Source organism: Euwallacea fornicatus, chromosome 16, assembly GCF_040115645.1.
Source record: "Euwallacea fornicatus isolate EFF26 chromosome 16, ASM4011564v1, whole genome shotgun sequence".
Classification (NCBI taxonomy): Eukaryota; Metazoa; Arthropoda; class Insecta; order Coleoptera; family Curculionidae; genus Euwallacea; species Euwallacea fornicatus.
In genome coordinates, this window is record NC_089556.1 from 1,644,714 (window position 1) to 1,664,930 (window position 20,217).

General features: G+C 37.2%; 1 protein-coding gene across 4 annotated transcripts in view; it reads right to left on the reverse strand.

The window, feature by feature from the left end:
- LOC136344130 (zinc finger protein 679-like) overlaps nt 1–16,985 on the reverse strand; it is a 36,014-nt gene extending 19,029 nt beyond the window's left edge. The window contains exons 1-2 of one of the 4 annotated variants that reach the window (XM_066291279.1): nt 16,501–16,985; nt 16,380–16,446 (exon numbers count right to left, since the gene is read on the reverse strand). The gene's annotated coding sequence lies outside the window, so the exon portion shown is untranslated. Of the gene's footprint in view, nt 1–2,329; nt 2,450–2,804; nt 3,017–6,203; nt 6,358–16,379 lie in introns of those variants that run through there. The other 3 variants (XM_066291280.1, XM_066291278.1, XM_066291281.1) reach the window with 3 other exon arrangements.
- Nucleotides 16,986–20,217: the final 3,232 nt, after the last annotated feature.

Genomic DNA, 20,217 nt, shown 5'->3' on the forward strand with positions numbered 1-20,217 from the left:
CCGGTACCACTCGCTCCCATAGCACCCCATAATATTGATGATCCACCTCCATGTTTGACTGTTTTTTTTTTATTTCTGTCCTGCAGTTGTGTGTTTGACTTCGTCCATACGATTTGTCCTCCATCCGCTCTAAATAAGTTTATTTCTGTTTGATCTGTGAAAACGACAGTTTTCCAAAAGTCCTCAAGCTTTTCCTGCAAAATCGAGGCTTTTCTCTTCGTTAATTTTTGGTATAAAGGGTTTCTTCCTTGATTTCTGCCATTAAAACTACTTTTTCTGAGAACTCTTCTCACTGTTTCAGTCGGCACAGGTTTGCCGATTCTCTGGGACACTTCTTGTGTTAGGGTTAGGGACACTTTCCTTCGGATTAATCTTTAGTTCTCGTGCAATAAATCGCTCGTCCGTTTCAGAAAGTGCGCTTTTTCGTCCTCTTCTAGGCTCGTCTTGTACCAATCGTGGATAACGATATTTGTTCATCATCCACTGTACCGTCGAATGTGTCCTTCCTCTTAAATGATCAATTTCTCGCATCGTTTTTCCCGTTCAATAAAGCTTCATTATTAATTGGCGCGTGGCGATGTCTGTTTGCACTATTTTATTTGCCATTTGTAACACTTTCATGTAACAAACGAAAGTGTTAAATGATTTTAGAATGAATTTATCAGTCTCCAAGAAACTTGCAAAAAAATTTTTTGATAAATATTTACAGCCGAAACATGATATATGAATAAGAATGAATATGAGGCCGTGAACGGTTAATTTTGTGCCTACATTTTCCCTTATTTTGTCATTTATTTTTAATGAATTGAAACGATTTTTGTAAGTTTTTTTTGTAACGTATGTTCTATACTTATATTTGCAATCAAAATCAATAAATCTGTATCAATAATCTGATCTGTAAATCAAAAAATCTTAGAAATATCGGCTTATGACCATTTTATCCATTTTCGCCCAGTGCGCAGCAATTTGGCGAGTAACTCAACGCGCAAAAATGTATTTTATCGAGTTTCATTTCACTCTATTTGTGCAAAAATTATTTGGCTGGAAATTTGATAATCGCTTTGAACGACTTCAAATGCCGCAGGAGTTCGTGCAACTGACTCTTGTTCAGCACTTCAATCGGGGATTTCACGCGTCTCCGCAGCAAGGAATCTGAAGGTGTCGGATCGGGTGAGTTTGGGGGCCACGGAACTGGACCACCTCTGCCGATCTAACATTGTTCGAATCGACGATCCAAATGCTGACGGACTTGAACGGAAAGGTATGCGGACACACCAAGGTGTTGCAGTCACCTTTGCTGTGGAACGGTCAATGGGACGTTATCACGAAGTTGCGGCAGGACGTCCTGCAGGAGGCCGTAGTGCGTTGGAGGGCATTTCCGGTTATGGGTTGTGGCACCGAAACGTTTTCTATCGTTGCACTGAATAATCAATAGAAGTTTGATCCCACAGTTCTGAGTCACCTTATACGTGCCCTCAATCGGAGAGCCAGATTAAGAGACATTTCTATGCTAATTGGGAAGATAATCGCTAGAAGAAGAATAACATCTCAAAAATGTAATAAAAATTATCGGTATTTTACATTTTATAACGGAGGGTTAAAATATCGGCACATTCGAAAGGCGTAATTATGACGCTTTTGGCCTTTCTAAATCTAATGAATTGCAGAAGACGTAGCACTGAAAAGTATGAATATATTTTTGGGCGAAACCCATAAAGTTATGGAAAATAAGGCCATAAATCTCGTTTTATCTCTTGTTAATGGGAGGATTTAATTCCCGCTATGGTTGTTGATGTAAAGTGGTTTTTAGCCAAATGTTCTCTGATCCTTAGTGGGGCGTCTGGGGGCTTCAGCTCGCAAAGGATTTAGTTTCAAATTTATTTAAAAACGTGATATTAACACACGGAAAACGCAATTAAGGTCATCTCTTAAGGCATTATCTTATTGCCTTGTAAGGGTTTGTATTGAGATATAAAACTTAATAACCGTTTAAATTGAATTGCATATTAAGCGTCAGTAATGAGATAATAATCTTAATAATTGTAACTGGAAGCTATTAAATTTACACGTGCCACTCAAATCGCATACTCTTGGAGCATATTACAATAACTACACTTTACAACAAAAGGATGTACTTAATGAAGTACTTAATATCTGATTATTGACCGTTACGGATAGACGAATTCGGTTACCGACGTAGCTTCGCGTGCTCGCACTCTTCCATTTACGCGATACTGAATTACTGCCAAAAATCGGAAAATTCGTCAGATTCAAAATTGACCACTTTGAGCGACTTTCGACTAAATTCAACTCCTTCCCTGCATAATACCTAGACTTATTGCTCAGTCACGTTGTCGGTCTCATTTCCTCCTATCATGGTACTTTCCATCCGAGGTACCGGTATTATTGGTTGATTACCGCTCCATCAGCCTGAACTCCTTTGAAGAGCCTGCAAGTGTTTTTAATTTACATTTTCAGCCCATTTAAAATTAATGATTTCGAAATGTGAGGCTAGTCAGCATAAAAATGGGGCTGTCCTTAAATCTGCCGTCCTTTTACCACAAATTGACGTAATGATTAATATGTGTTCATTATGAGAAAAATGCGACGTTCAGACATCAGGTTCCTTAATGAGACATATACCAAAAGGAAAACTTTGAACTAGATCGTGCAAAGAAAAGTCTGCTTTCAACAGGTGCAAAAAATATGAGAGGTTAAGTCGTATCCATCATAAGACAAACATGCAGGTATCTGTTTCGTAGATACTTAACTGGAGGACATACAAATATTTTGGAATAACTTACGCGGGCAGTTAATGTTGGAAGGTACCGATGAGAAGCAGCAGGAACGGCATAGTAATTGAGTTGTCAACAAGAAATTATGGTTCACGTTAAGACGACTTATGGTTTTGCATGTTGGAATATGGTCAAAATATGCCGTTCTGAGTAAATAACCTGCATAAATCGCTAAATAATAAAATAACACTTTAATGGAACATGAGGCAAAGATGCATGAGATTTTTAACAGAACGCAAAACCTTATGGGGATTGGCGGTTTACCGCGTTTTCACTGCGCATTCCCTCCACATCTCGTAATGAATATTTCATGAGAGTACGAATTGATTCGATTTTAGTTTGAAAGCTGATTTAATATATCGCGTTTAAACTTTAACCCATTTTATGATGATATCGAAAACCAATACGTGCTGGATTAAAAACGATTTAAAAACGCCATGAAAACGTGGAAACATGAGACCCGCTCTAATGGAAAGATAATTTGGGGACTTCGTTGGTAGATCACTGATGGTCACTAAGGATCGGGAATCCTAGATCCTATGAGCGGAAGTTCGATTGCCACTCGGTCGACGAACAGAAATTTCCAAATTATAGAGCGTCTCTTCAGCGCTCAGAACATGCACGCAGGGCCGGCCTTAGCAAGTCTGGCTCGCCGGGCTGCCGCCGAATCATCGAAGGAACGAGGACGAACTCTAAGTCGGGAACTGAGCACGGTAATTGGAAATTATTAATTTTATACCTGACCTGTAAAGATGATCGCTACGCATAAATGATGGTCCCAGTTAACTACCATCTGAAGATACCTAAAAATTCCTTCCGCAGTTAAATCTGATAAATGAAAGCATTGAAGTGGCAGGCGAAGCATTGAATTTCTCGTGATGAGTTAGGACTCGTGATTCTTCAAAGCAAAATCGCAATTTTAAATCTCTACATGGAATCGAGTTCAAGATACAATACAGTATATTACGACTATTCAGGGACAATTTACCATAACTTTAATGGCACAGTAATGCAGAAAAATGTCCGTGCCACGCGTTCTCATCTGAATACAATAATCTAGGCGTATTCAATATGAAGGAAATGCTTCAAAAAGGACAACAGATCATTAACCTCTTAATGTCGCGTTGAAACTCCTACTGAATAAGAAGTAAATTAACAGAGCGGACCCAAAGCGTGATTTAACTAAATAGCTTCGAAAAGCTATTTAGCTAGTAATTGTGTCTCTATTATAGAATAGATTTGACTATTGAAAGTACTCACTGAGATGAATAATGCAAGAGAAATTTATGCAAAACATCATTATCTGCTTTATATGTTTTTCAACGGAACAACGATTGAATATTTCTTCCTCCCAAACAATCCGCATGTTCTACCGCGCACAGGTTATACCGGGTGTCCAACCGGACCCTGGACACAAGAGATTAAGCTCTCAGTTCCAGATTAAGAATCGGTTTTTATTTTGATGCGCCTGCGCGGATCAATTAGTAGAAAAACTTTTACACGAAAGTCATGGTACTCGAGACCCGCCACCTCTCCGCAATTTTCTCAATCTTCCAATTAGAGCCGTATCGGCCCAAAGTGCCTCCAAATTTCAAAAATTGGAATGTCCCGCGTAATCGTCCGAGACCGCGATTGGTCAGAAAATCTGGCGAATAGAGAAAATTGATTTGACATATGGTTCGTGTTTGTTCAATTCTCACCTTGACTCTGACCAATCGTGGCCCCCTAATGATTGCGCGGAACGTTAAAATTTTTGAAATTTGGAAGCGTTTTGAGCCAAAACGTCTCTAATCAACAGATTGAAAAATTGGGTGAATATGGTCGGTCTTAAGTACCATAACCTCCATGTAAAATTTTTCAATTGGATAGCAGGCATACAGAAATAAGGATCGGCTTCCCATGTTGATCTCTCATATCCAGGGTCCGCCTGAACACCCGGTATAAGACGTTGTCACGAGTTATAGGTAATTCTGAATGTAATGCTACTTTAGGTGTCACTAGAAGTAGCCCTAAATTTTTATGTTTAAATGGTATTATTTGTATCGTATTTTTGGCACTTTTCTCTTCAGCAGACTCTGTCACCGACAATAGAACCATTTCGGAAAATTTTGACAGAATGAATTTTTTAAATTTAATTCACGAATTATGTGATTTTGGGCTTGATTGTGCCTATTTTTTTACCAGATTTTGGCGTCAAAATATGTGTACATTTTGAGACTTTCGCTGAGTCAATCTCTGCTCGCATTAGAAATATTTTTTGAGGCGAAATTACGCGCGGAAAAAGCCAAAAAACATTCAGATTTTGCATTTTCCCGTAATTGTTTATTCCTAAATTAAAGAAAAAATTGCGCAATTCTTTTAAAAATCGTCTTGTTTCTAATCAAAAAACATTAGAAAAATACCGCTTCTTCCATTTAAAAATCGACAGTTAGGGTCACCTCCAGTCGAACTGGACGTAAAGAAATATTCAAGATAATTCGGGAAAATTTGGAACATTTTCGCGTACAAGTAATCTAGATTTCCAATTTTACATGAAATAACAACTTCTGCCATGAGCCAGCGTTCTGCCGTGATCCGGTAGACAAACAAGCATTAAAGTAAATTCGAATATAAACGTGTGGACGACCCAAAATATTCGATTTAATGGGACCTAAAACTGTTATTAACCAAAATTTCCGAAAATTTCTAGACGTACATAATAACACACTGCGGGTTTTATGTCCGAAAATTACAGCCTAATGAGCTTCAGAGAATTAAAAAAAAGTCCCGATTTAAGTTTTTCACTAGTATTCACATACTTTCCCGGTAATTCCCCAACGCATGGTGTGTCATGTTCAGAATCTTTCGATATTATTTAATTCCTAATTTACATGTCCGCATAGCATGCAAAATACGTATTACAACTACACTGCGCGACTTAGATGGACGTCCCGATATCGAATGTACTTCATAATGGAACATCTACTACATGTAGATTTCAATAGAACCTGCAAATAACTTTATGTATAATGAATCATCTCATTTGTGGCAGTAAAATTCCGACACGATTGATGATGCTAAGTTAATAATACATTCTCAGGCAGCAAAATAGGTAATAACGATTATTATCACTGATCGGTAAAGCGGGCACGCAGTTATGTGCTAAAAAAAAAAAATACTCGTTTGGATTTAATAATACGCCCAATTACACCTCCATAAGTGCCTTTAAGAGCTGTCAAATAAATCTACTAATGGGGTCTTCTGGTGTTATATAGACTATACATAATCCCATTAGACCAAATTATGGTCTCAACACCGTTGACTCGTTTGTGCTCAGAAACTGTGGTTGCTACAGCATATAAGATCATTATCTAGATGAGTAATAGCTCATCGTTTTGTAAACTACCAGTAATTAACAAGATTAGATACCCATATTCACTACAGCTGAATCAATTTAGGCGAGATTTAGTCGTCTCTTTGGGATCTCATACGAAGGTAGAACCAGGACGGGACTTGACGAGTCGGGCGAAATTTCAGTCGAAACTGCAGAAACAACCGTCGGCCTGAACAGTCCTCCGCCCAACCTCGCCCCCCGTAAGATCAGCACTTTTTTGTCACGAAGAAAATCTTCAGCGAGACACTCGACATGTTGTTCTGACAGCCGGGTAATGTGGGATTCACCGAAACGCCTCGAAGGAACCGACCTTCGCCGACCCGGAACGGCCCCTGGGCGTATGTCTTCGGTGACGAAGAGGTTTTAAAACTCTCCTGTTTATAGTTCATTGTCGTCTTTTAAGGACCGAGGGTTTATTGCACACGGAGGTATTATTATGTCGCGCATTCTGCTCAATTCCTTTCTTTATCGTCCTATGGGTCCCTTTCGCGTAGCGGCACGCTCCATTCGTCCTCTTCTTTGCCCATCGCAGAGGTAGCACTGCTGCAACGGCCCCAGTTTTTTTGCTTTTCAACATGGATAATAGCATTTTGCGGACTTCTTAATTATCTATATTCTGGAATTTTAGACTATAAATCATATTATAATTACTAACATCTCTCGTTTTTGTCAAAGTCGTCCACCTGCATTGGCAGCAATAAATAGAAGACCCCATATGCTATCTTCAATTATAGACCATTAAAAGCCGTTGGATTGCATATGAGACAACAGAACTATGTAGTCACTTCGCATAATAATGATTAAAAAATAAAACTTATAGATTTTACTTATTTTGTTAGTTATTTATACCGTGGAAATGCCAGCGATCCATCACTCTTTGTATCTTTCATCTGTCGTTATTCGACGCACGCAGTGGCTCAAAAATATTTCAATTCATCATTTGATGTAGCCAATAAGCAGTTAGCTGAAGCACCGGCTAAATGGTCCACGACCCAGGGCAGAGTTAGAGAGTGGTTAAAAGCAGAAAAATCTGCTTTTAGAGCGAAAGCTTGGGCATTTGAATGCTTCGCTTCTAAAGACTTTGGCACCCACCCCAAGGGTTTTGATTTAGACTAAATTCAAAGTTCGCAAGAAAAACACAATCAATTAACGAATGCCGGAGGAACGCGGGATTGATTAACTCGTTTGCACAAAAGCGTTGAATAATTTCTCTCTAAAGCGACTTCAGCCCGTCAGCCTCTCCATTCGTCTTTCACCGGTGGACTTTTCCTGAAAAATCGGGCAAATTTTCCAAACGGCAACGTCGCGCGCAATTAAGCACGGTGCTTACGTGGTTGCCGTTGTGAAGGAATTTAATCTTTTTTGATGGCAACTAAAAGGAACTTAATGTCTCTGCTTCAATACCGGTTTAGGATGCAAATCAGTCGATTTAAGCCAACGAGAGCACTGTGTCCAATGAGGGAAAATTACTAGGATTAACGGTTTCGTGCCGAAAGTTCGCGAATAATAATAAAAATAATAAAGACCCAAACGCTTTTTGCATACATTGTACTAAACCTTTACGTTTCAATGCGAATTAGTTTCGTTCGGTCATGCCGTACATGCCAGCATTCCTTCAAATACGATATGTGTATCACAGTACCGTTTTCCTTTGTATAGGTACCACATGAATAAAAACCACTTTTTAGCTTTAACAATGGAATATTATTTGTTCTGCGAAGCTAGGCCGGGTACCATTTTATTACTTACGGTTTAAAACCACGTTAATTAGATGTATAAGATCCAGATTCCGAAGATCATCGCATCAAAATATATGTATTTGAATTTAATAGCGATCGCTATGTGGTACGTTAATGGACGCCGAAAGTGATCTTGATGGACGAAAGACGTTGAGCAAAAAAAAATTTCGAACATTTTTTATGAACGTATCGAGGCATATGATCATCAATCATTAGATTGAACATGTTTGTCGTTAATTGGGCTGGGCATGTAATCACGAACCTCTTTCGTGGAGAAATTTAGGAGTATTAATCTGAAGACTTAAATTAAATCCGTAAATGAACTTCCATTATGGTCCTAGTTTTGGTGTAGTATAAAGCGGAAGACGACTGGGGCAAATTGGATGCCTTAGGACCGTAAGAAAGACATCAGAGCTAATCGTAACACGCAGGGTGCTCCAACCAAGCTGTGCCAAACTTTATGAAGTTAATGGGGACATCACGGTGAAGAATTTGTGCATAGGAACCGCTAATCAAAAACGAGCCGTTTCGGTTCCAAAGTCATTTTTCTTCGAAAGATGTCGATTTTCAGCTTAGGTGAACAAACAGTTTTTTGCCTCCTGAGTTTATTAATTGCGTCCCTAAATTCGATGTTGCTGAAAATTTATTTCGAATTGTGATCGCAACAAATCAGGCGTCTCGCATTAGTTTGGTCTAATTCACGGCACGGACCTGTCAGGTGGCCAACGCGCCGTCCCGATTTAAGCCCGTTGGATTTTTTCCTCTAGGGTTACATTCAGTGACTGGTATATGAAACATCTGCAGCCACCCAAGGGGAACTCTTAAGGAGAGTGATGGCAATCTCCATTTTCGTGCAGTAAAATTTTACCGTGAATGCACGTTTCAATGATTCAACGAACAAACTTGCGTAACCGAGTGGAGGTCGTCATTTCGAACCTTTATCATATTTTTTGCGTCATTTTTAATAAAAATGAATTAAATGCCGATAGCCTTTTGGTGCTAACATTGCGTTTTTTCCAATGAAAACCGCTCTGGCGACAGAAAGGCTCATTTTTGACTAGGAGTTTCCATGCGAGAGTTGCGGACTGCTGCATACAGTATGGGAAAAATGCGAACCAACTTTTGACAAATTAATATAATTAGAGGTTTAATAGTTACAAATATTTAGGTACAGGTTCATTACACGCACCTTCAAATATGTGAAAGAATAGATCAGGAGAGAACGAATGTGCGTTTTGGAATGGCCTTCGCAATCCCCCGATCTAAATCCCATTGAGAACCTCTGGGATAACTTGGATCGCAAAATCAGAGATGGGACGTTTAGGAATCAGGAGGGACTGTTCACTGCTTTGAAAGGCGCATGGATAAACGTGGATCCAGCCATCCTGGCCAAATTGATAAGGTCTAAAAAAATGAAAAATACAAAAAAAAGCGATGCTGCAATTAAAAACAACGGATATTTTCGAAAATAATTTTTTTTTATGTCATTTGGTGTTTTGATAAATTTCGAGACGAATATTTGTTATAATTCGATAAGTTGCTCTACTTTTTTCCACGAAAAAATCAAAATAAAGAAGATTTGTTGCTGAAATATTTGGACATACACTGGCTTCATGTCGAATCTATATTTAAATATTTATAACCATTAAAACTCTAATTACACTAGTTATTAAAAAGTTGCTCTGCATTTTTCCACTAATGAAATGTCGTTTACAACCTTTTTATGTCTGGCACGGCCTTTTAGAAACTCCCGGTATAAGAATTCATTTTAACGCACCATTCGCCCGCAAGGAGACCCACCCATTTAATTACAACAAAGTTCAATTACTATGTGCAGACAGATATTTTCTGCATTAATAAATCGGCATTGCTGGTAAAAGCAGCTTTCCAGTGGAGGGCATATTATTAGCGATCAACTATCGATGATAAGCTGATTCACGCGCTAACGACACGTTTTGTAACTACCATTTCTTTCCAAGAGGATAAATGATTAGGCAGGTTCAGTGCATAGAAAGGAATTATCATCACGTAGGTGCTATGTGGCGTGGGTTGATCGTTCACGCCACTGGATACAGGCGAATTAAATAAGTACCCATTTGTGAAAAGTCGAAAAGGCCATTTGTCAATCTTCCATTTGCCTCCAAGTGGTAGAAAATGAACCGGCACGAGCGTTCCATATTCGTTTAGGATTTATGAAGAGCGGAGAAGTTTTTAATTTCTAAACGAATTATTTCTATGAAAAATAAATCTGATTTATTGCCATGTTGGATACGCTAGGAAAGACACACACACAATAAATAACAATGTTCTTTCAATAGTTTAAACGGGCAATCGGCATGCCGAAATCTCGCATTTCAACACTAAAAATGATGGAAATGAGGGCGTGTGTTGACAGTGCGCAACGATTGCCAAATAAATCCTGATGCCCAAGACAAGAAAGAGAATAAGTAAATGGTAAATTATAATGGTAGTTGCAGATCATGTCTTGCGACAGGTCCTGCTTGAGGTACACACCGCATCAGGTGGCATTCACAGAAAATTACGTAAAGGCAAATACCGAATGCCTTTTGTGACGCTCATTAAAGACCCAACGCGATTTAATGCACGTTTGCGACGCAAATTGAATATTTTCAGTTTTTCCTGATGTCTAAACTATTTAAAAACCGATGGAAGATTTGCCTTATGGGTTTTCATGCTCGATTTGCAAATGAATTTTTTTGAATCAAAAACAAAAAAAAACTAAATTAGAACTAAAACTAATTTCCTATTTATACAGTCGTACGATATAACAATAATAATAATAATAATAATAATAATAACAATAATAATAATAATAATAATAACAATAATAATAATAATAATAATAACAATAATAATAATAATAATAATAACAATAATATAACAACTCAATTATTTTCTTCTTCTATCGAGGACTTTCCGTGCTCCTGTAGTCCGTTTCTGAGCACTACTTCCCGCTCCCCAATATGCAACGTTAGAAAAGAATCTTTTCTGTCGGTGCTCGGATGAAGAGGTAAACTCTACCGGAGGTTCACTTGCGTCCGGTTTCACAGTTGCACTGAAAGATGTAACACCTCTTTTTTGAAGATCTGGTCTAATGTGATCAACCGTCCAACGCAGAACATAACACCTCCGATTCAAATCAATATTGGACACCTCCACTGCAGGGGCTCTTCGAAATTGGTCGAACGTTTTTCTACGTCCCTAATTTCAAGCAAGGTTTTACTTAACAACTTCTTATTGCCTTCCCGTCCTCCATCTTCTGACGTTTCTGATTTTGTTGTATTTTACATACATATTCTTTAAAAACTGGCAATTAACATGGTTATTTTGAAATCGCTTGCTTCAGACTCTCCAGTATGGGCTTTTTGCATCCACGTTATCTTCACCCGCTTTTATTGTTCACTTATGGTGCCTTCTACAAGCCCTCGTTATGTGACGGCTGTACGGGGTAGTACGTATGTTAGCCACATTTACCCTATCAATTAGAACTCAGTAAAAGACTGAAAAAAGTAAAGAGAGAAAAGAACTGCTACCTCTCATTGGCTTAAAGTGTTCTCAAAGACTTTTGTCAGAATTTTCCTAAACACTCGCCCGTTATTTGTAATCGTTAGACTGATCTGATATAATATTTAAGTCAATCGAAATAGAGACATTGTCTATTGAACAAAATAATTTATTTCTAATTAAATACTCATGTTGGCCGATGAACGTTAGATAAACATCTTAGTTCTTATGCGCAATAAGGGGTCCAAATTGCATGCTTTTTGTTATGTCGGACACGTGAGTTTGTAAAATTTAATTTTGTTAGTTGTTAATTCGAAGCAAAAACAAACAAAAAGTAAACCCGTGGTGAAAGTGGAAAACCGTTAGGTTGCAAATTAATAACAGTTTAATGTATCGCCGGCTAGTGAAGATTTTGTGATAACAATTAAAAAAATATGTCCCAGATTGGCCTCTTTTCTTGCTTGCGGGCTGGAAAAGAGACCAATTTGGGGTTTTGTGAAACCACAAAAACACAGTGGTTTTTGCGAGAGGAAATTACGGTCGGACAGAAGAGAAACGATGAAGAGCGCGCTCGTGAGGCATCTGAATGCAACCCCAGTGGCACAGCTTATTTTCCTAAATTTGTTGAGATTGTTGTTAATCGAGAATGACGATAGATTAACTTTTTTTACCTGGTCTGCAACCTACAACAGTACAAAACACACAAGCCCAATATTTCAATAGCGGCATTGTCGTAACCTTATAGAAGAAGTTAATTCCCCTATTAAGCTCAAACAGCTTTTTCTTAAGGAAAGAAATTACTATAGTTCAGATTATGTATATGATGGATAGCCCACCAATTATCCCGGTGAACTCTGGACATAGGAAATTAACATGGGCAATCGGTTTTAATTTGTTTGCGCTTGTGCCCGTTATTGAATTGAAAAACTCTTACGGGGAAGTCCTAGTACTCGAGACCGGCCATCGTTCCGCTAATTGTTTACTCTTTTAATTAGAGCCTTTTTACCATAAAAAGCCAGTAAATTTTTTAAAATTTAATATCCCTCGTAACCGATCGGTGTCACGATTGGTCGGTGATCTCTTCGAGCAATTCGTAGACATTTTTGCAAATAACGTTAAAGTTTCTTATTGTTGTTCACTTACCTGTTTAGTTGAACTTTAATATGTAAATAGTCGTTTAATTTGTTTATTTTCACTTTTTCTTTGTGCGTTCAAATAAACGGTTAAGTGAAAAAAACAGAAAACTGGTTTGACATGGGGGTTTTACGTTTACGTTGTTGGCACCATTGCGTTTGTTTAATTCTGACCGTGACTCTGACCAATCGTGGCCTCGAAAGATTACGCGGGACATTCAATCGGATTTAAATCAAAACGCCCCCGAATTTTTGAAATTTTGACATGTTTTGAATCCAAACAGCTCTAATTGGAAGTTTGAAAAAACTGCGGAATAATGGCCGATCTTGGGTACTGTGACCTCTAGGGAAAAGTTTTTCAATTGGATAATCCATGCAGAAGCAAAAACATAAAAACCGATTTCCCATTTTGATCTCCTATGTCCAGAGTTTGCCTGGACACCCAGTACGAAATTTTATAGCCACCTTAACCGATCACTATCTACTGATTATCACCATTATATCAGCAGTTTAAGTAGAGTTAAAGTTTGTAATAATATACGGAGCACTCCATTTTTGTGGCCAATAAGGTAATTTATTTTTTGAGGTTCACCCAACATTTATAGGCACAGCAACAATCTTGACAAAAGTGTGTCTTTAAACTCAGTTTATTGATGAAATTTGTCACGTAATTTTTGGCATAACATCGAGTTTGGGCGCAACACCTGCTAGGTATCACAGACCCTCTTCATTGTTTCCCTTTAATGTAATTTTATTCCGTTTACTCCAGTAACATATTACATGGCACAACACACATACATATTAGAAGAACGTATTGTAAATAACTTCCTTTCAAATAATGAAGATTTCAAAGGAACAAATAAAGAACTGCTGATGGAATAGGAAGACTTAAACACATAATTTATTGTCCAGGGATTACGACTTCTACGGACATATTAATGATACCTTTATTTCTCTATCTCTCTCTCTCCTCGCGCTAAGTGTTGACATTTCAATTTACTCCCCTGTCTCTCCACAGCATTGCTCGTCTAGGTAACTTTAAATTTACACCACCGCGGATCAGATAACCACAGAATTTGTGACCAGCTAGTACTTATGACCCCAGAGCCTTAATCTGAGATTTAGATCACATTTTTATTCATCGTAATTATCATAATTTTGCCTCAGTTGTGTCCGATAAATCCCACCGCATATTGTTAAATCAGCTGAATCACTTATCTGAAGTGAAGTAACTTTCAACTTAATTAATTTACATTGGTTGCAGCAGTGAAATGGGAGCAGTTCGAGATATTTTTTAATTCCATTTTACGTCTCTACAGTGTGAGTCTTAAATGGTGGACCAAGTATGCAGGATGTTACAGAACGACACCAAAAAAGTATGGGAAAAATAATAGAAGAATTTCGTTTGAAAAATTCATGGAGTCGTTAAGGCGTTAAAATGAAAAGTTAACTTCTTCATTTTCGAGTTTTCTTTATAGCATCAATCTTTGCAACATAACACTCGGCACTTCTGGATGTGAGGAGCTGTGCACAATGCGGAACTCTCATCAGAAATTCGAAATTTTGAATTTCCGATAAAGGAGTTTTTCGATGAAGGAGTTCTGAAATTGCACTTGACAACGATATTTTTACAATTAAACAATAATTACACCAGTACCTTTCAAATCGATATTAAGTTAAAAAAATTAACTAAAGTTTTTGCGAGGCGGTCGTATTTAATTATTTATTTATTTACTTATTTTTATAATGTTCATCAACCGTGAATATGCAAAAAAATTTTTGATTTTTGGGGGATGTCGTGGGAATTCACGTGAGGCGTACGTGCTTTTTGCAGTGAGGTGTACATGCAACTATTTTGAGGCGTGCGCATTTGTATGTTGAAGTGTATTTAAGACCCACCCTGTATACAAGGAACTCTAGCGTCCTTCAATAAAGAGAAATAAATTTGAGAAGTTCTAATGAGCAAGAGAAGTGGTTCAACCGAAGAAAGTATACCATCGCCCAATAACAGTGGTATCACTATTGTAACCACCATTGTTAACAAATTTCTTTTAAGAGTTTTTGAGAAATTGCACTTAAATGATGGGCTATTGCATGATATAGCATTTCGTTATTTGCAATGAAACTTTCGTTACAGTTTCGGATGTGTGACGAATGCAACTCTAAGAAGTTTAATTGGTGCTTCGGTTTTCTATTAATCAAGCGATCCCCGTTACGTTGAAATTTGCGCTTTGTTCGAACTTATGTTAATCTATAATAAGTTTGTTTCAGTTTGCATAACTAGACCTAGTAATGGTGAGCGTGCAACACTCGATATCAAATTCTTACCTTACAGGAACGATAACATTTGAAGAATATCGCCATTGATAAAGTAGATTACCAACAGTTTCCTCTTCGAAAAAGTCTTTTTTTTTTATAAAAAGTGACGGATCCATATCAGGCCCAAACTCGCTAATGAATTTGACGAGAGAAATGTTTTTTACGCAAATTTCGATTTCCTCCCTCCCATTCTTCATAAAAGTTGATCGAAAATGCATGAGTTGATGAATAAGGATTAGTTGTTAGCGGTGTTCTTTGATCTTTATTTGATCAACTAATGGGTAAAATGCGACATATAAAACGTTGTCGTTAGTTCAGGTTATTTGCATATCTCTTTCTTGCAAACAAATAATTTAATTTAACTAATATTTACTTCAATTTTTCCTTAAATGTGTAAATTCCACTCAAGCACAATTAGTATCAATCAAGACATTTTTGTGAATATTTATGGACATGATTAAGTGTAATACAAGGTGAATATGAAGTATAAGTACGCCCCCCTTATGGTACTGGCAATGTAATTTATGTAACTATTTCATCGATTCACGGCACAAAATTGGAAAATGAAGTATATTTGGTAATTTCATGGTTTTTATAGTGATCTTAATGGCGAAAGATGTATGGAACAATCCCATTTAGGTGGAACTCCTAGAGCGGGGCCGGCCGGTTAAACTCTATTAACTCGAAAATTTCAAAATTAATTTGCAATTCTTTCCTCGGAGAGAAAAAATGGTATCTAAAGTGCAAATGTCGAACACAGCTTGTCAAAACAATTGCCTGACTCCGAATTACCTGAATGTAAAAATATTGTCAGCTACATTCACAAATCCTTTTGCGGATATTCCAGTGATAAACGGCGTATATGGTGCGTTCTACTATTCGCAAAAAATTAAACTGACACTTTCTTGGAGGTTATTCGTTGAAATCCAAATCATTAACGTGCTGTCAACTTAAGCTGTAAGTTACATTGCATAAAAGCGTTGATTTAGAGATTTAGTATTTGTCAGATTCTTGAGCAACTTCAATAGAAAGAAAAATGATCGGGCCCGTAATGATATAAATCATAAAATTTCTTCTTCAGCGTATTGTGAAACTTTACTCTTGCAATGGAATCCTAATGAAGTCTACGCACATTTCATTCATTTTTATTTATTAAGAATATATTCAGAGTTAAGAATGGAGGCAATTATTAGGAGCAATTTTAAAGATTGTAAGATGGTAGAGAAAAAATAGCAAAAGGAAGCGTCAGGGAGATTTACATCTGGAACGAGAGAAAGAAAATCCCAGAACTCAGAACAGAGCTCAGTGAGTTATGAAAAAAAGGATAAAAATAGTAATGTTAAAAGCCAATTCTTGAAAAGCTGACTAGTTAGGTACAAGAATGTCAAGCTAAAAATAGATGATCGTCATGAAGTCGATGCTGATTTTTTTAAAATTTAAATGGCTTGAAAATATATCTCAAACCTTTACTATTCATATTCGATTACCAACATACCTTTTTGACCCCTAAATCACCAATTCCGATTGTACCATGCACTCACACGACATTCACAACATCATTTCTGCAAAAAGTCCATGAAAGACACCCGAAATAATCTGTTACCAATTGGTGCTACTCATCCAAGATGCCCAGAAACAACCGAATTAATTCGTTTTACAGTTAGTTCTACTTCCTGTTAAATTCGACAGTTTGTTCTCACGCACCGAAGCCCCATGGACTGGTACCCCATTCGTAGCGCCACCGGGTTAAGAGGTACCGCCGCAGGTACTCATGATGTCACTACGTTATCAAAGAAGACTGCAATTTCTTTTGCTTCGCTTTGTAGTTCTTGCGCTTGATGCTGGTACCGGTACCACCTCGTCTATGATTTCGGTTGTTTTGATTGGAGGTACGATCGTGGTATGGGGATATAGTTATTTAGTGGATGGGTCCATTGGTTTTAGTAATGTTGAATTTCTCTCTCAGCGAGAAATTTATAGTTAAAGGGATTCATTTCCGTGAGGGGGCTATTAAAAAAGTATTGAATGCACGAGTGTGTCAGTAGCTCTCAAGTTGAAATATCTACAAGTGAAGAAACAGTCGTCAACAATGTGGTCAATAGAGTGGATCGTCAGCACGAAATTGCCATGCCACTGGTTCAGGGACACTTTTCACTATTTATCTAACGAGATTACATCTAAAGATAGGAAATTCCATTCACTTGTGCACGTATTCAAGTACTTAGAGCTGTTTAAAAGAATGGTATACGAAGTATTCTGAAGTAATTGCTCGTGTGAAAGGAGAGCGAAAATGGAACGTATTACTCATTATAAGGTGTCAAAATGGAGATATAAAAAAAAGTTGAGTAAAAATAAAACTTCAAGAAACCGAAGAAATATGAGAATCACGACGCTAATGAGAAACTCCTACTGTTTCGAAGATACTGGCGCGATCGAAACTTATTTAGGACACCTTATAGGTTCCATTCATAACGGTTAACATACGAAGAGGATATACTTACGTTTCGAAATTTTGGAATTATTTATAGCACATAAATCGAAGCGGAAAATGGAATCTCAAAGAAAGGCAATCCAACGATAAACGAGTAGTTGCTGTTGCTTCAAAGATACCAGTACCGCTAATTTGACACACCCTATGTGTAGGAAAGTGGGTAGAACTTTAAACCGGGTGGAACTAGTGCTCTAGTTTTGCAATTTGCATTTCGTGCTCTAGCATACAGAGTTTCAAGAAAATTGATTAATTACTAGTTGTTTGATCAAAATTACTAGATTGTGCAGATAATTACAATCGCAGCCCTATTTACACCGTATATAAATCGAAATTGATTTATATATAGCTATAAGCGTTACAGGCACTTGTAAAAGTGCTAATAATCAATAATAAAACCGATAAATGTTCTTCTATTGCGGTTGTCAAAATTGCGTAATTTATTTCCATTAAATACCCTCCTCGAAGTGTGAATTAGAGGTTTGTGAAAGGAAATCAATTCTAGGCAATCTCTGATTTTTGTCTTCGCCATTGCCCAGTCAATTACATCGAATCCATTCGTTTCACTGCCACTTGGTATTGAATCAGTTTAAACATTTATATCCAGGCTATTCTCGCAATAGAAGATTATGTGTGTTCAAATATTATTCAATGGACAAATTGGAGAAAAGTATAAGGAAAAAATGAGTATTTCCCAAACGGGGCCCATTATTCTGAACTAAGGAGAAGACCAGCGTGTCGCTGCACAAGCATATAATGCAGGTTATCATACCCCGATAGAGAAGTTCGCGTCACAAGCCGAGCGAGTGGCGCAGTTCTAATGAGGGGATAAGGATCATTGCAAGCAAGTCTCAGACAGAGAGGTAGTCAAGGCACCGCCGCTGGTGGATTGGCGACAAAGGATGGGTTGGGGACGAGGAGGGTTCCACTGTTAGAAACGAAATAATCAACTTAAAATGAATGATAAATTTAAAAACACGTTCCAAGAGAAACAATTCAATTAATTTCCTTACGAATGGAACCTCCCTAGCCACTAGCTTTAACAAAAAAAAAATATATATATATATATTTTTTTTTTGGTACGAACTCCGATTTGCGACAATGGAAATTGCAAAATCAGCGATAACGTCAAGAAAAAGCATAGATGTATATGAATTAAGATAAAGAGTTGATAGACATATAATGAAAATCGTTATCGTTAGTTAAGTTAACGTTAAAATAAATGTATTTTAAAACCAACGGCTTAAATATTCTCTTATATGTCCGATCTCTAGAACATCCGACGGACGCAATTTTGACGTATCATTTTGAGAGGGTCTCAATGACGTCATATTTTGAAACCCTATGACGTCACAAATATGCGAGACGTATCAAATACATCATGTCTTAAAAAAAAAAAACAACAAGATCGAAGTTTAATTTTTGAAAATTGTGCCAATTTGGGAACGAAAAGGAAACCTTTATAGAAAAATGCAATTTTTATATTTATTAAACTGATGACCATGGTAGCTTATCGCCTGTCGACCATAGATATGTCGTATTTATTTATCATTAATTATTAAATCCACATTCTCATCAATTAGCGTTGAGTCGTATTTTAGACACACCTCGATCAAGTTAATGCTAAGGAGGCATCATTTTGTTACCATCATTCAGTGTAAGCGTCAAGATAAACGACAATTCTTTAAAATTTAAATACGTTTAGTATTTTTAAATAGATTTATACGATTTATTCTAATCGATTCTCAATGAAAGCAGCTTCCACCAGGCATCACAGAACAAGCAGCTTCATAGTATTAATTAGCGCCTTCACTTTCCTGAGCGGCTTATTAGTGTTTTCAATTAATTATCGAATACATCGCAGTTTTACTCGGAATTTAAAGATAAATATATGCAGTTTAAAGTAACGGAACAGCAAAAAATTTAAGTAAACAGTTATTCGTTCTAAAGTATCAAATATGTAGTGGAGTGATGGGAATAATGTCTGCCCAAAAACCTGATTATTTCTCGGAGCGGAAAGATTTTTAAGTTTAACATTTTTAATTGATATTACAAGTTGAAATGGGGCTTCATGAAAATACATTAAAGCCTGTTTTAGACGGAGGAAAATATGGCAAATATCCAGCCTGTTATGGCAGATTAAAACACATAGAGGGAGTAACATATCGTCCTGGAGGTATTTGACGGAGCGATAGCATCCTTTAGAATAATTTAAAAATGCCAGTAGAGCCATAGTTAAAAATGCACAAAAATGCATTTTCGATATATAGTATACCAAATTTTGTATTTTCCAATATGAGATTATTCCAAAAAAAGATAAAATTGCTCAAGGCATGCATGAGAAAAATACAAAATTCGAAAAAAATAGGGAAGCTTCGCCACCTCATATATCGAAAATCGTGCGCGTTCAACCATGTGCCAATTAACATGTTTTTGTTATTTTGCACAGTACTATCGCCCCCTTAAAAATCTGCATGACAATATGTTACACCCTATATATGCATATATTCATGTGCGCATATACAAGGTGTTACTTAATGATACGCCGCAGTTTCAAAGGCGCATTTATGAACTAAATTTAAAATGCAAAGTTTATATAAACATGTGTCGTAGATGATCCTACGCAGGTTTCTGCTTTTTTCTCATCGAGTGACGTACCCTTTTTTTTAATTGAACATCCTGTATCTTGAAAACCAGACTTTCTGGAACACATATTTATATGAACTTTTTTATTTGAATTCAATTCAGAAATGCACCTTTGAAACGGCGGCCTCTCATTAAGTCACAGCCTGTATATTGGTGTAATCTGGCATGTTAGCCGATACGATAATATAAGTGGTTCATA